Source organism: Macrobrachium nipponense, chromosome 6, assembly GCF_015104395.2.
Source record: "Macrobrachium nipponense isolate FS-2020 chromosome 6, ASM1510439v2, whole genome shotgun sequence".
In the NCBI taxonomy this organism is placed as follows: Eukaryota; Metazoa; Arthropoda; class Malacostraca; order Decapoda; family Palaemonidae; genus Macrobrachium; species Macrobrachium nipponense.
In genome coordinates, this window is record NC_061108.1 from 663,845 (window position 1) to 680,759 (window position 16,915).

Sequence of the window (16,915 nt, forward strand, 5' to 3'; positions counted from 1 at the left end):
ATATTCTCCTGTTACCAAATGTAAGTGATATTCTCCTGTTTCCTAATGTAAGTGATATTCTCCTGTTGCAAAGTATAAGGTAACACTCTCCTGTTACAAAGTGTTAGGTGACATTCTCCTGTTACAACGTGTAAGGGGACATTCTCCTGTTACCAAATATGAGGTAACACTTTCCTTTTACCAAGTAAAAGGCGAGATTCTCCTGTTACCAAGTAAAAGGTGTCATTGTCCTGTTACCAAATCAAAGGTGACATCGTCTTGTTACTAGGTATAGGGCGGCAGTGTTCTGTTACCAAGTATAAGGTGACATTCTCCTGTTAACAAATATCAGGTAGCATTCTTGTGTTACTAAACCTAAGGCGACATTCTCCCGTTACCAAGTATAAAGTGACACTCCTGCTACCGAATATGAGGTAACATTCTCCTGTTACACCAAATATGAGGTAATATTCTCCTGTTACCAAAGTTGATATTCTGCTCTTAACAAATATAAGGTATCATTCTTGTGTTACACTAAATATGAGTTAATATTCTCCTGTCAACAAGGTTGACATTCTGCTCCTAACTAATTTCAGGTAACATTCTTGTGTTACTAAACATAAGGTGACATTCTCCTGTTACCAAGTGTAAGGCGACATTCTCCATCGAGAAGCACCTTTACATGATGGCCACTACGAAAATAGTCCAAAAATGACGAATTTATCATATAAGAAAAAAGGAGATGAAAGAAAAAACAAGACACTATGGAAGGCGAAGCCTCCCAACAGAGGATTTTTCCCCCTGGAACAGCAAAAGGCCAACAAAGATTCGGTCACGGTCAGTGGGTAGAGGCACCGCCAGTGCCGTTTCAGATGCCGAGTGATGCTGACGCTCTGTGTCGATCTCCCGCCAGATCTTCGCTCGCTCGCTCGAAGTTTAAACGTCGGGTTTGCATCCGTCTTTGTCGAGAGACTTTTTTTGGTAAAGAATACGTTTATTGAAAACCGTTTCAAAGGGGAAGAAACGTTTGAAAACTTTTTGAATACCTGGATAAAGTAGCGTACCACTCTTTGTTTTGGGGAAAATTGTGTACAAGTGAGAGGGAGAGAAAGAGAGAGAGAAAAGACAGGCAAAGGAACTTGGAAGTGTTCTCTCCAATTTGTATATTTTTTTGAAACTCTGATGTAAGTATTTGTTCTCTTGATTACAGTTCTAGAAACTGTTATCGTATTCCCGTTTGTGTAAACGTGTGAATTTTGCGATCTCGTGGGACATTGCAGTAAATGTGTGGCTTTGCAATTTCCTGAATTAATCTCATGATATGTGGAATGTTTTCAGTTTCGTATTCTATTACAGTTTCTGCTATGGTCTGTTATTATTATTATTATGTTATTATTATTATTATTATTATTATTATTATTATTATATTATTATTATTATTATTAGTGAAGAAATCCAAGATGGTTGTAAGCACACACAACACACACACATATATATATATATATATATATATACTATATATATATTATATATATATATATATACTATATATATATATATATATATATATATATATACTATATATATATGTATATATATATATATATATATATATATATATATATATACATATATACATATATACACACACACACACACACGCACACACACAGATATATATATATATATATATATTATATATAATATATATATATATATATATATATATATATATATATATATATATATACGTCTCCACACTTACACCACTGCTCATTTCTTCACTATTTTAGTGACTTATTCTTCTCTTCTTCTTCTTCTTCTTCTTCTTCTTCTTCTTCTCCTTCTTCTTCTTATTATTATTATTATTATTATTTTATTATTATTATTATTATTAATTTTATTATTATTATTATTATTATTATTATTATTTTTTCTCTATGCGTAGTAAAATAAGTTAAATTCATTAATTCTAATTAATAACTAACCATGAAGATAAAAGTATATAAAAACTATTTTCTTAAGATAAAAATAGTTTTTATTAGATAAACCTCATCTTCAGAAGTTAAGACATGCGCAGATGCAACATCGAATGACATTGTTATCATCCATTACTTTGTTCTTATATAATATGATAAATAACTCAAGTTTATATTTACCATTTTTTACACCATCCGACGATTTTTTTACGTTTGTTTTAAATTTTGTATTATTAGTATTTCTTATTTATTAATGGTTTTTCTTATTATTTATTGGTTTTTCTTATGATTTACTGGTCTTTAATATTATTCAACTTGATTATTGTTCGTGGAGTGTTAATCTCATATCGTTTCTTTGTAGGATTTTAGATTGGAATTTTTGGTCTGGGTTTAGGAATGGAATGTTTAAGTCTAGTTTTTAAAATGGAATTTTTTGTTCTTGGGTTTTAAAATGGAATTTTTGCTCTAGGTTTTTGTAAAGGAATTTTTTGGTCTCGGTTTTAGGAATGGAATTTTTTTATTCTAGGGTTTTATAATGGAATTTTTGGTCTAGGGTTTCAAAAAGGAATTTTTGGTCTAGGTTTTAGGAATGGAATTTTAGTGTATGGATTTATAATGGATTTTTTGGTCCAGGTTTTTAAACTGAAATTTTTTGGTCTAGGTTTTGTAATGGAATTTTTGGTCTAGGTTTTAGGACTGCAGTTTTTCAAATGAATTTTTTGGTCTAAGCTTTGTAATGGAAGTTTATAGTCTTGGGTTTTAAAATGGAATTTGTTGGTCCAGGAATTGTGATGGAATTTTTTGGTCTAGTTTTTAAAATGCAATATTTGGTGTAGGTTTTTTAATTGGAATTTTTGTCTAGGTTTTGTAATGGAATGTTTGGTGTAGGTTTTTAAAATGGAGTTTCTTTGGTCCAAGTTTTTTAATTGAAATTTTTGTCAAAGTTTTGTAATAGAATTTTTTCTCTAGATTTTTTTTAATTGGAATTCTTGTCTAAGTTTTGTAATGGAATTTTTGGTCTGTTTTTTTTTTTTTATTGGAATTCTTGTCTAGGTTTTGTAATGGAATTTTTGGCCTAGGTTTTTTTTATTAGAATTCTTGTGTAAGTTTTGTAGTGGAATTTTCGGTCTAGATTTTTTATTGGAATTCTTGTCTAGGTTTTGTTATGGAATATTTGATATAGGTTTTTAGAATGGAATTTTTGGTCTAGTTTTTTTAATGGAATTCTTGCTTTAGTTTTTAGTAAGAAATTTTTCGGTCTATATTTAAGAAATGGAATATTTGTTTTAGAAATTATAATGGGATTTTTGTTCCAGGTTTTTGGAATAGTGTTTGTCTTAGGTTCTTGGTGAGTATTTTGTGTGATAATTTTCGTGTATCTTCCATGAATGATTCATTTTTTTGATCCGGATTTCCGGAATGACATTTTGATCCAGACCGTCAGATGAAATTCCTGGTCCATCTGACTGACGACAGTTCCAGGTATCCAAATGATAGTCCAGGTCTCTCGCAGCCTTCGAAAGTTAATTGAATGGTATTTTTGAATGCTGCCCCTTGACAGGTCTCTGATAGCTAATTTCGTTTCAGGTAGTGTCATGGCATTATTTTTTTCGTCTGCCTGATTGCTTTCAATGGCATTGATCTAGGTCTCCTAGTGGTATTTTGGGTGTTACCCTTGATAGGAGATTCTGTTGGTCCACTTCATAGTAAATTAACTTTGGCCTATATATCTAAATGGAGTTTTTATTTGTCTGAATAATTTTCAGCAGAGACCATTGCATATTAAGTTTGTTTCTACGTTAAATATGTTTTCTTCCTGTATCAAAAGGGAATGTGTATAATCTGCATATCTGAGGACTGTTGATACATCAGTGTTTTTTTTTATGGTATTATGGCATACATTTGAAACTTTATTTTTGCCTTACATCTCCGAATAGCAACACTGGTCAACGAAAGGTATTTGTGTTCCAAGTTTCTCAGTGACGTGTATAGTCCAAGTGTGCAATCAAGAATCTTGTCCAGATATCTGAATAGTATATTTTGTATAGATCTTATCGGTAGCATATTAGAAATATGTAATAAATATACCAAGCTGTCGAACTTCTCAGTTCCATGTCTTTTATTCCTCGCACCGACGGACGATGGGACAGCCTCCATGAGAATCTCGTGCTATTAGAACATCAAATGTTCAAGCGAAGATCCAATGCATTATTACCATAAAATAATTCACCTTGTACTTTAATATCTTATTTATATATTTACCAGTTTTGTTCTCAATTTATTAAGGCTTCTTTTTTTAATAACTGATATGTTCTTTCTGTATTTCATGTTATATTTTGTTAATTCTTTCATTTGAACATATTGTTTGGAAGCTTGACTTTCAAGTCGATAGACCCTGTGTGGTTGTTCCATTTGAGTAGGGTTCATCTTCTGAATAAATAATAATAATAATAATAATAATAATAATAATAATAATAATAATAATAATAATAATAATAATAATAATAATAATAATAATAATAGTAAGAGTGATGGACTCCTAAGGAGGCAGGATGCAACCCGGAACCCCACACTATAAATGCCACCCAGTCGAATTGGAGGACTGTGATAGAGAAGAAAAAAAAAAATAATAATAGCGGCTCAATTCTTTAAATAGTATTTTAGTCCAGGAAAATTACTGGTATTTTGGTCCAGTGTATTGAGTGCCATATTTCATTATATGTTCCAGACCAGATATTAGAAGCAGGTGTCTGATTTTTTTTTTCGTCTGTTTACAGAACAATTCAAATCTAGTTTCCCAGTAGGTATTTATAGATCAGTTCTAACAAGAACAGTAGTTCCATCAGTGCACCCTACACAGTACACTGTAGGCACTACTGATGATTCTTTGCAGCTTCCCATCGGCTCCTAGCTGCCACCCCTTTCATTCCTTTTACTGTACCTCCGTTCTCATTCTCTTTATCCCATCTTATTTTCCTCAACCTTCCTCTGATAGTTGTTGTATGTAGCAACTACGAAGTTCTCTTTATGTTGCACCTTTGAATCCTGATTTACTTACTATATTCTCTTCAGCGCTGAATGACCTCATAGGTCACGACCTTTGGCCTTTGGCCTGAATTGTACATTCCAATTCCAGTCTTTCTCAGGCAGCTGTAAAATCGAAAGAAAAAAAGAGAATATATAATGAAACGAATTCATTGTAAAACTTGATGTGCGAAAATACTTCTCGTATATTTTTTTCAGGATAAAACAGAACCCCACCACCCACCATTCAATCGCTTTCAAAGAAACTAGAATTATTCAGCGTTGTATCCTTCCAAAACTGTCACCCACGCAGCTAATTACAAAACACTTTTGATTCATTTCATAGCTTGATATCAATTAGCCAATTAATTCACGTGGCTTGTCCATTCATTCATAATCTGTGGGAGAGCTGAGGTTAGCAAATGAAGGCTCATCAGGGATTGATTACCTTTTGAATCGGTGATTGTCCAGAGAGAGAGAGAGAGAGAGAGAGAGAGAGAGAGAGAGAAGAGAGAGAGAGCAGGAAGAGTTTTCGCATTTATTTTTGTCTGGCAATAACATCTCACTTTCAGAGAGAGAGAGAGAGAGAGAGAGAGAGAGTATAGGTTGCTAGTTCCGAATTGTTTTGTCCTTCAGTAACTAATCATTTTCAGAGAGAGAGAGAGAGAGAGAGAGAGGAAACTAATTCCGAATTATTTTTGTCCTTTGATTACTAATCTTTTTCAGAGAGAGAGAGAGAGAGAGATAGAGAGAGTGGGGAGGGGAAGGGGAGGAGAGGAGGGGGAAAACTAATGTTTTTTTCCGGAATTATTTTTGTCCTTTTGAATTACTAATCTTTGTTTTTCAGAGGAGGAGAGAAGAGCGGGAAAGTAAATTCCGAATCATTTTTGTCCTTTAAATTACTAGTCTTTTCAGAGAGAGAGAGAGAGAAGAGAGAGAGACGAGAGAGAGAGAGAGAGAGCGAGAGAGAGATAGAAGATTTTCGAGCTCTCCACCATTTCTTATATTAAAGAAAAATAAATTTGCGATTAGAAGAGCATTATTAAATGCTCTTCTAATTTTGCTCTCACGCTGGTCTTCTGGTGTGAGTTAGTATCGCGTTTCTTTATTCTTGCTTTGCGAAATCTTTGGCGTTTGATTTCAGCTGTGGAAAAGCCTATGTAATTCGTGATGTGTTTAGTATGTTTTTGCTATGTGATGGTTATTCTTATATATATATATATATATATATATATATATAATATATATATATATATATATATATATATTATATATATTCCTTCGTGGCAAAAAAAACCATTTATTATATATGAATTAATATATATATATATATATATATATATATATTTCTTATATATATAATATATATATAATATTATATATGTATGTATATATATATGTAATATATATATAGATATATATATATAATATATATATAATAATATATGTATATAATATCTATATAATATTATAATATATATATCTATATATATAATATATATATATCGAGCTACAATGTCCTTTAATATCTAATTCGCTCTACCTCGGAATTAATATATTTTCATATATGCTTAAACCGAAGGGGAATTTTTCTCGATAATAGATTTACCTGTACTTGGGCGCGAACGCAGGTACATTATAAAATCCAGGATTTATAATGTACCTGCGTTCGCGCCCAAGTACAGGCCAAATCTATTATCGAGAAAAAATTCCCCATTCCCCTTCGGTAAGCATATATGAAAATATATTAATTCGAGGTAGAGCGAATAGATATTAAAGGACATTGTAGCTCGATATATGTATATGAATCACGGTAATGTGATATGACTTATATATATATATATATATATATATATATATATATATATAAATATATATATATATATATATATATATATATAGAGAGAGAGAGAGAAGAGAGAGAGAGAGAGAGAGAGAGAGAGAGAGAGAGAGAATAATATATTTTACTGCCATTTTCAAAGCTGCCAAAAACATTTGACATAATTCAGGATAAAGGAAAGTGAATCAGATACTTCTAAAGTGTAAAAAATCATTATCACTTTTAATAAAAAATGATATCATCATTCGTGATAAGTTTCGTCTCAAGGTTAAAGGCAAAGGTGAGACATTTCCCATAATGCACTAGTTGCTAAAAAGAAATAAAATACAGTTGGTTCTGGTTCATTGCTACAAATATTGCAAGTAGCACTTACCCTCTGTGTTGCCATATTAAGTTTATTTGTAGTCATACTAGGAAGCTTAATTGGAAAATACATATATATTTTTTTAATATTGAACATTTTGGGCTGTAGAGATCAACATACCTCTCCTGTATTCATAAAAAAGGCTAAATGTATTTCCACTTCTGACTGTCGCAAACTCTATAACAAAAAGGAACAAAAAATACGCGATTAAAAAAAACGAAACTCATTGAGTTTGCCTGTGAAGCTGGAATTTAAAAGCACGCAAAATTCACTTCGATTTTCTGTCTTTTTTTTTTCGGGAGTTCCAAGAAAAAAAACTATTTTTCTTCTTCTTCACAAATCACAGTTACACCTTGCCGTGAGTCGTTTGAATTCAGATAATTGTATTTCATTCGGGAACAAGTATCATTTTTTTTTTTTCTTTTTAACTTTTGACGTCGCTTGGAACAAATTTGTATTGGCATCAACAAGAGGCAAGGTTCATGTCAACATCACACGGACCGAGTTAGAAAGTTGAATACGTGTGTCCCCGTTTCACTGATCACATGACTAGCGGGAATGGAGACAGAATGTTTGGACGCCCATTCCGTGAAATGCATCCCAGACAGTTGGAAGTGAAATGTGAGAAAATTATTATTATTATTATTGGAGCAATGATGCCAGTTTCCTTCATGTTGACTTGATGTGTTCTAACATTTCGTTGCCTGCTCGCCAGGCCACAGTAGTAAAATGCAATCATTCGTGTTTTGTTATACAAATATCTATATATATATACACACCACACACATATATATATATATACATACACACATCACATATATATATATATATATATATTATATATATATATATATATATATATATATATATATTATATATATATAAAATATAATACATATCTTATAGTATAAAGTAATATTAGTCATTTGAGTATTTTGAATTATCTGTACTACTGTATAGTATTCAGCAAATTGCTTGCACAACTGCATATTGCAGAGAGAATTTCGTTCAGTGCCTTATTGGACGGACATTTCAAATGATAGATCGAGGTGGTGAATACCACAGATTTGTAAGAGCATCGTTAAAGCATACAAAATCACAATTATTAAAAGATTAACCCAAGAATCGCATCTTAATGTATGGACATTGAAATAGTCTAGACATAATACGTCTTAGTGAACGTGAGAATGGAGATTCCCTCTACACATCATTTTCCCGGAATACTAACTAGGGAAATGCGACAGTGTGAAACTGGAATTACAGTCACTGGAAAGTTCTTCGTTATGTCATCCTGAGTATCACACTTTCCCGCGGCTCGACGCTTCTTTGTTTGCTAAAGTTCTCATACTTTTTTTTTTTCGTCTTCTCGTGTGGCTCTTCTTTCAAAGTTTAGTTCTTTGTCTTAGCTTTGCTTGAAGTTGTTTAATGAGAGAGAGAGAGAGAGAGAGAGAGAGAGAGAGAGAGAGAATATGCACACACACCTGTATATATACATTTATATATAAATTATATATTTGATGTATATATATATATATAGATATATATATATATATATATTATATATATATATATATATATATATATATATATATATATACACACGTAATCACACACACATATACACACACTCACATATATACATAAACTCAAACCTGTTCGATTGAGATATTATTCATCCATTCACTTCTATTTTCGGTTGCTTACAGTACTCCAAACTCCACTTAAAGAGGATAGCATTTCCTGTAGCTGTAGTGTTCAGTAACTCCATAGCTCTGTAAACACAGAGCTATGGAGCTACTGAAGACAATTCAAGAAAATCTAATTTCAATATTTACGAATATGACGTTTTGGCATTCAGACCTTGTGATTCTTGTAAATGATTTTCATATCATTAGAAAATCTCATTTATGACGTCGTGGCATCAAAGACCTTGTGATTCATGTAAAGGATTTTCATATCACAAAAAAATATATTTTGAATATCTATGTATGACGTCATGTCTTCCAGACCTTGAAATTCATGTAAATGATTTTCATATCACAAGAAAATCTAATTTCAATATTTGCGTATGATGCCATGGCATCCAAGACCTTGTGATTTATGTAAATTATTTTCATATCATTTCGTAAACAAGAGTCGGGGATGTCGCGGGGAATATCTTTATGAATTATGAATTTAAACTTACAATTTCTCTGCATTCCGGTAAGAAATGGAAGTAATATATTCCGTTAATAACAGGAAAAACTGCGATAAATTTCGAAAACGACTTAAATCACGGGAACGAAATTCAATAAGCTGAGTTTTCATAGTAGCAAAAAGCCCGGGAACAGATATTTATGATACGGAATGGAAGTGTAAAATCGTTAATACGTTTTCAGTGGATTAATACTATATATTAATAGATACTAGCATATATATATTATAGATATAGTATATATTATATATTTCTATTATATATATATTAATACTATATATATACTATGGCGGTGGTGTGTGTGTGTGTATAGGTATATACAGATATTAATATATATATTAATATATCTATAGATATATATAGATAATATAATATACGATTATAATATATAATATATTATAACCCGGAGCCCACAAAAAACAGCCAAGATATAAGACAGTCTGTTAGTACTGTATTTCAGAGGACTGTTGTCTTTCTCTTCTCTCTCTCTCTCTCTCTCTCTTCTTCACTTCCTTGTAGGTAACTCCAAAGAAAAATGACAGAAAAGGTTGGTATTTACTACCACCAAGAGATCCATCCACAAGGTAGCCGCTTTTAATTAGATGGAATTCTGTTGTAACAGAAAATTATTACCAGTCACACCACCCACAAACACACACACACAAACACACACAAACACACCACACACACACCACCCACAAACAAACCACACACCACCAGGCATACATAATAGACACTATACAATCAAATATATTATACTTATATATATTATTATTTATTCATATATATGTACTGATATAGATACATATTATACATTATATATATATTATATATATAATGGTATGGTATATAGATATCTTAATAATATACTATATGATATATATTATATATATTATATACATATATATATATATGCATGCCAGTTAGACAATGACCTTGAAAGAACTCGAACAGACCTCAATCATTTGAAGGAAGTCTGTGGTTTGAATCCTAAACTCTTCCCCCACATCCAACGTCGAGAATCCGAGAAGATTATTTAAGACTTTCCATTTACGGTTTGGCGTCAGTAAGTCGTGGAACTGCGTAAGCAAAAGAACGCTTGTATCCCCCCCTTCCCCGCTTCCGCTCCCGTGATTTTTGGTAAACCGTTTCTTGAACAGGGAAGAGGTTTTGTTGTGGGGACTTTTAGAAAGCCACAAAAATAAAAAAATGCATCAATCACTTTCTTTTTTGTTTATGTTGTGCTATTAAGCGACTTGGAAATTGGACGGTACTTTTATTTGGTTTTGGGGTAGTTTTATTCTTTTGGCGTGTTTTCTTTTAAAGCACTCCCGATTTTTACGGTTTAAGTGTTCGTGTTAATGCTGAAAGCGGCCTCCTTTTCATGTTATAACCTACTTCCCAGTTTTGCGTGATTCCCCTTGAAGCCTCTTCTAATCCGTGGTATTTCCATATTGACGATTAGTTTCTTCCGCTCTACTGTGTCTTTATAACTTATTATACTATATATATAATATAAGGTATTATATATGATATATATATATAGAATATATATATATATTATTATTATTATATTATTATAATATAATATTATATATTATATATATTATATATATACTTATTATATACATATATAATTATGCACTATATATTATACACGACATATTATACTATATATATAAATAAAATAACTACATTAATTATCCATACTTATATCCATTATGATATACATCAGTACTTACGTTATACTATATATATATATATACTTATATATATATATAATATATACTATCATATATATAATATATATAGATCATATACTATATAGTATTGTAAGCACAAGATACCTGTGGACGTAATATGGGAAGAAAAATATGGATTTTAGAACTACAGAAGGGGCATTACATACAACCCACACCAACACCCCAGAGGGACGCAAAACCATTTCCCATTGCTAGTAAACCTCCAGAGTAAATGTATGAAACAAATGCTAATGCTCAGGATAATTTTAATGCACTTTGCAGTGTCTTTTATTTGCCTCTGGAGGGACGCCACTTTAAAGGAGAGAAAGGATGAGAGAGAGAGAGAGACCGGACAGACGATGGAGAGAGTGAGATGTATGAGAGAGAGAGAGAGTTTTCACGCCTCTGCCCTCCACCCTGTTGTCACGTCTTATGCCTGAATCCTGAGGCTGAATATACGTATAACGTTTTCGCACTCTGAAAGGGATGAAAGCCAAGTTCTAGCAAATCATAATATTATAGATATATAGATTATATATATATATACTATAAATAATATTATATAGTATATATATATATATATAATAATTTATATTTATATATAATATATATGTAATTCCTAACATATATATATATATATATAGCATATATTATATATATATAATATATAATATACTTATATATATTATATACCAGTGCAATAAATACTTCGAAAACTATCCAAATTTGTATTCCATATCAATTAACTACCAGTAAAGAAAACGTTAAAAAAAAAAAGATATCCCATGAAAAGAATAAAGAAAGTAGAAAATCCTCCCACCCAAAACGAAGGTGTAACCTTTCAATATGATTCTTCCTGAAGGATTTCTTCATCCTTCCAAGGGCGATCCTCTGGTGTGAAATTGGATTCCAGGTCAATAAGGAAAGACACGAGCATCGCGCCTTGGGGGGTTGGGGGTTGTGGGGGTGGAGTCCAAGATGAAGTTTACCGATATATGAAACAATAATGACTCAGCATATCCGCAAAGACGAAAGATGACGCAATCTCACGTCCCTGTCGGAGATCCCAATTGTGGTTCGAGCGAAAACACTGAGTTGAAACTTCTTGTGTGTTTAGTCGGTTCTCCGCCTTGATTTCTCTCTCTCTCTCTCTCTCTCAGGTCTTTGATTTTTTGTGTTTTCTGTAAAAGAAAACTATTGAACAGGCTTTAGTTTGGCCGCCCTCAAATCTAAAAATCTACTGAGGTTAGAGGGCTGCAAGTTGGTATGTCGATCATCCACCCTCCAATCGTCAAACGTACCAAATAGCAACCCTCTAGACTCAGTGGCTTTTATTTGATTTAATTCCAAAGTTATCCATGGATCGCGCATCTGGCAGTGCTCTCTACGGAGGTGTTGGACGCACCCTCACCTTACCGCATCAGGTGAGCAACTGAAGAGCTTCCTCCTGTTACACCTTTCAAACGTTCTTTTACTGTCAGTTTCTCATTCCGGGGCCATTTGTTTCACCTTATGTATTACTTAATGGAAGTATTTATTTCGTGAATAGTTCCTGAAGATTCATCATATACTCTGAAACGTTTGCCACTGAGGCAGAGATTCCCAGCGAACTTTTATCTCTGTTTATCATTTGAGTTCATATTTTGCGTTTAATTCGTAAAATTTCTTTTCTTTACGCCACCTTTGAAGTAAAATCACATTTTTTGCCTTATATTATTCATGATATATATATATAGTATATATATATATATATATATATATATATATATATATATATATATATATATATATATATATACTATATCACGAATAATATAAGGCAAAACAATGTGATTTTACTCCAAAGGTGGAGTAAGCGCAAAATATGAACTAAAATGATAAACAGACTATAATATATATATATATATATATATATATATATATATATATATATATATATATATATATATATACATATATAAGCGAATACCAGAATAAACAGTCTGCCTGTCATTTTCTCTGGTGGTGGCATTCACTATATGTTGAAGTCAAGTGGCATTTACTGTGATTTTTAAGCATATATATAGATATGAATATAATGATATATGTATATAGTATATATTATACACATATAGATGATATTGTAATATCCTATATCTTTGTAATGTTTGTAAATTGCTGAAATGGTGCCTATGAAATTGCAAGTATTAGATATCAGATTGCTATTAAGAATGCATCAACTGTTTGCCACTGGCAATCAAAACTGCTGAATTATAGATTATGCAAATGATAAATTCATGTAATTTATGTATGCCGAAGTATCAGTAAGCGGCTAAATATCGAGGTGTTCGTAGTTTACGTCGAATATTATTATTGTTATATCATTACTAGCAAACATACAGAAATTTTGTATGAAAATTCGTAAAGTTACAAAGTCTACGGGGATAACCAGCCTCGTTTTACGGGGAGAACCCGCCCCGTTTCAGGGAATCCCTTCTCACCTCCACCCCCTTCGGAAGGGGGTGGGGGGGAGGTATGATGAAACCCCATTATAAACCATCTTAGTGGTCCCCACTATATCCCTGCCAAGTTTCATCCCCATCAGACCTGCCGTTTGGCCGTGATTGAATGACAGACGGACGGACAGACATTACGCCCATTATTGTAGGATTATTATTATTATTATTATTATTATTATTATTATTATTATTATTAGTCAGAAAACGAAATCTGCTCTTATGGAACAAGCCCAAAGGAGGCCATTGACACGCACCTCAAGCTTCCAGAGAACATGGTGTTAATTTAGAAAGAAGTAACATAAGCTAATGGGAAATACAAAAAGGTGAGATCCCTTATTAGGAAAATAAAAAAGATAATAATTCTCAATGACGGTTTTGTGTTGTTCATTTTGGCGAATGGATATATAGTCAGAAATTGAATTCTGCCCAATAAAAAGGGTTTAATACCTCTTCCATAAACATCAAGAGGAGCAGGAAAAGAATGACATTGAAGAGAATAACAAAACAATATTAATGAACAGTGATTTTCCACGATTTGACAGTATAACTAAAATCAAAATAATTGCTGAAATAATAGGGTCACTGTTTATTGATAGAACCACCTCTTTTTGACAGAGAGAGAGAGAGAGAGAAGAGAGAGACAGAGAGAGAGAGAGAGAGAGAGAAAGGTCAAACTCAACAGAGAGAGAGAGAGAGAGAGAGAGAGAGTCAAATGACAGAAAAAGAGAGAACCAGACAGACATACAGACAAAGTGAGGCAGAGAAAGGGTGAGAGACAGAGTCACATTGACAGAGAGAGAGAGAGAGAGAGAGAGAGAGAGAGAGGGAAGGGTAGTCAAATGACAGAGAAAGAGAGCAAGACACAGCCAGACAGAGTTAGGTAGAGAAAGGGAGAGAGATAGAGTCACACATACAAATGACAATGACGAGTAATACAACAACACCACAGAGACTCCTTACACAATCAAAAAGAAAACCTCTGGACGTCAACAATCGACTATGAACTGGTGCTGCTGCTGACGAGAAGACAGAGAGAGAGAGAGAGAGAGAGAGAGAGAGAGAGGTGCCCTTTCGAATATTCCACTCGAATCTTTCTCTCGCATGCTTCAAGGGATTTATGATTCATGAGAAAAGCATTATGTCTGGGAAGGTGTTCTTGAGTTTGATAAACCTTCGTGCGAAATAGTGATACCTTGATTGTGTTCTGTTCTGTATTTGTAACGTAAACCTTATAACGTCGTTGGCCTTATAACCTCTAACCTATAAATATTAAAGTCTACGTGTCATTGGATACTAAATGCTTCCCACTTTATGTAAGTGAACTGTATCTTTCTTTATAGTCTTTACAATAGTGGGGTTTGGGGTGGTATGATCCCTACCCCATGAATTTTGAGGTTCATGGGACACGAACTAAGTTCTGTGGTTCCTCGGATATCTTGGTCATTAATCCTTTGTTAACTTATTCTTAATCGCACTGGCTTTTTTTTTTCGTGGGGGGTTTATCACAGTCCTCCAATGTATTTATAGTGTGGGGTTCCGGGTTGCATCCTGCCTCCTTAGAAGTCCATCACTTTTCTTACTATGTGTGCTGTTTCTAGGATCACACTCTTTTGCATTAGTCTTTTAGCTACGTCAACCTCTAGGTATTATTATTATTATTATTATTATTATTATTATTATTAAGATGAACCCTATTCATATGGAACAAGTCCACGAAAGGGTCCATTGACTTGAGATTCAAACTTCCATAAGGTAGGAGTAACAAAAATAAATGATAAGTACAGAAAGAATAGAACACTCAATAAAAAGAAAAGAAAAAAATTGATAAAATACAACGCGATGACGTTTGAACACAGGGTTTCATCTTCTTTCGCCCTATAACATTAAGATATAGTGGAGACTGATTCCCCTAATTGCAAAGAGTCATTTTTTGTGCCTTTCAAAACCAACAACAATGTCCTCTTTCAGAAGCAAAACAAATCTCTTCCGACACTTCTGGGAAAATGTCGTCTTTTTATTTCCACCGAGTCTTGATTATCGGGACATGCGGGATTCCTTAATTAGCCCCTCAGCCCTTGCAACGCCGAGATATGGGCGAGATCTCGCGAGATCTCGACATTGACCATTAAGCCTTGATAACAAAGAGGCCATCGCATATGGCCCTCTCGCCCTCCGTATAGCTATGGAGAATGCCATAACATGCTTTGTAGCTGTACAGACTTCCATCTCCTAGCCGTGTAGTCCTTTTGCACTATCCTTGAAGCTGGAAGTTTCTTCTCTCTCTCTCTCTCTCTCTCTCTCTCCTTTTGTTCCTTGGGCTAGTATCCTATTCTTTTTTATATCTGCAGGTTTAGATCGTTAACGATAGACCAATTCTCTCTCTCTCTCTCTGTCTCTCTCTCTGTCTCTCTCTCTCTCTCTCTAAAAGGGACCTTGGACAAACAGCTACAACTAATTTGTTGGTTGAAATATGAATGGAAAATACCAAAAAAAATTAACCTCTCTCTCTCTCTCTCTCTCTCTCTCTCTCTAAAGCTGGTGTCTTGATGGAATAATTGTGCACTTCACATGGAAGTGAAATTTCTCTTTATGACAGACAATTTGTAGAGAATTGCGCGTTATTATTCGACCCTCACGGCTGTCGAGTACTTTTATTGGGACTGTATACGAGACGGTGGGAGGGTTACCCAGCGACGCCACGCTAACGCAGTTTTAAGCCTTTATTATTATTATTATACAGAAGACGACCGGGATGATGAGGTATCAAACAACGACACAAGAAGAAACACTGACGAAATAACAGAGAGAACGGAATGGGTAGAAAAGATCAGACAATGGATGAAGCCAGATACAGAGAGAACAAAGATCCCCTCCATGAAAGCCTACAACACCAAGAAATTAAGGGAGAAAACAAGTGAGGTCATTGAAATAATGAGACTAATACACACCACCAATATCACAGAAACAAATAACTTGACATATGCGGGAGCAAGATTAGTAGAAGAACTGATGGGGACACGATTATTATTATTATTATTATTATTATTTTTTTTTTTTTGCTCTATCACAGTCCTCCAATTCGAATTCTGGGTGGTATTTATAGTGTGGGGTTCCGGGTTGCATCCTGCCTCCTTAGGAGTCCATCACTTTTCTTACTATGTGTGCCGTTTCTAGGATCACACTCTTCTGCATGAGTCCTGGAGCTACTTCAGCCTCTAGTTTTTCTAGATTCCTTTCCAGGGATCTTGGGATCGTGCCCAGCTTTCCTAAGATTATGGGTACAATTTCCACTGGC

General features: G+C 33.4%; 1 protein-coding gene across 1 annotated transcript in view; it reads left to right on the forward strand.

Moving 5' to 3' along the window:
- The first annotated feature begins 858 nt into the window (after positions 1 to 858).
- LOC135216252 (hemicentin-1-like) overlaps positions 859 to 16,915 on the forward strand; it is an 86,338-nt gene continuing 70,281 nt past the window's right edge. Inside the window, exon 1 of the mRNA XM_064251417.1 lies at positions 859 to 1,163. The gene's annotated coding sequence lies outside the window, so the exon portion shown is untranslated. The remainder of the gene's footprint in view (positions 1,164 to 16,915) is intronic.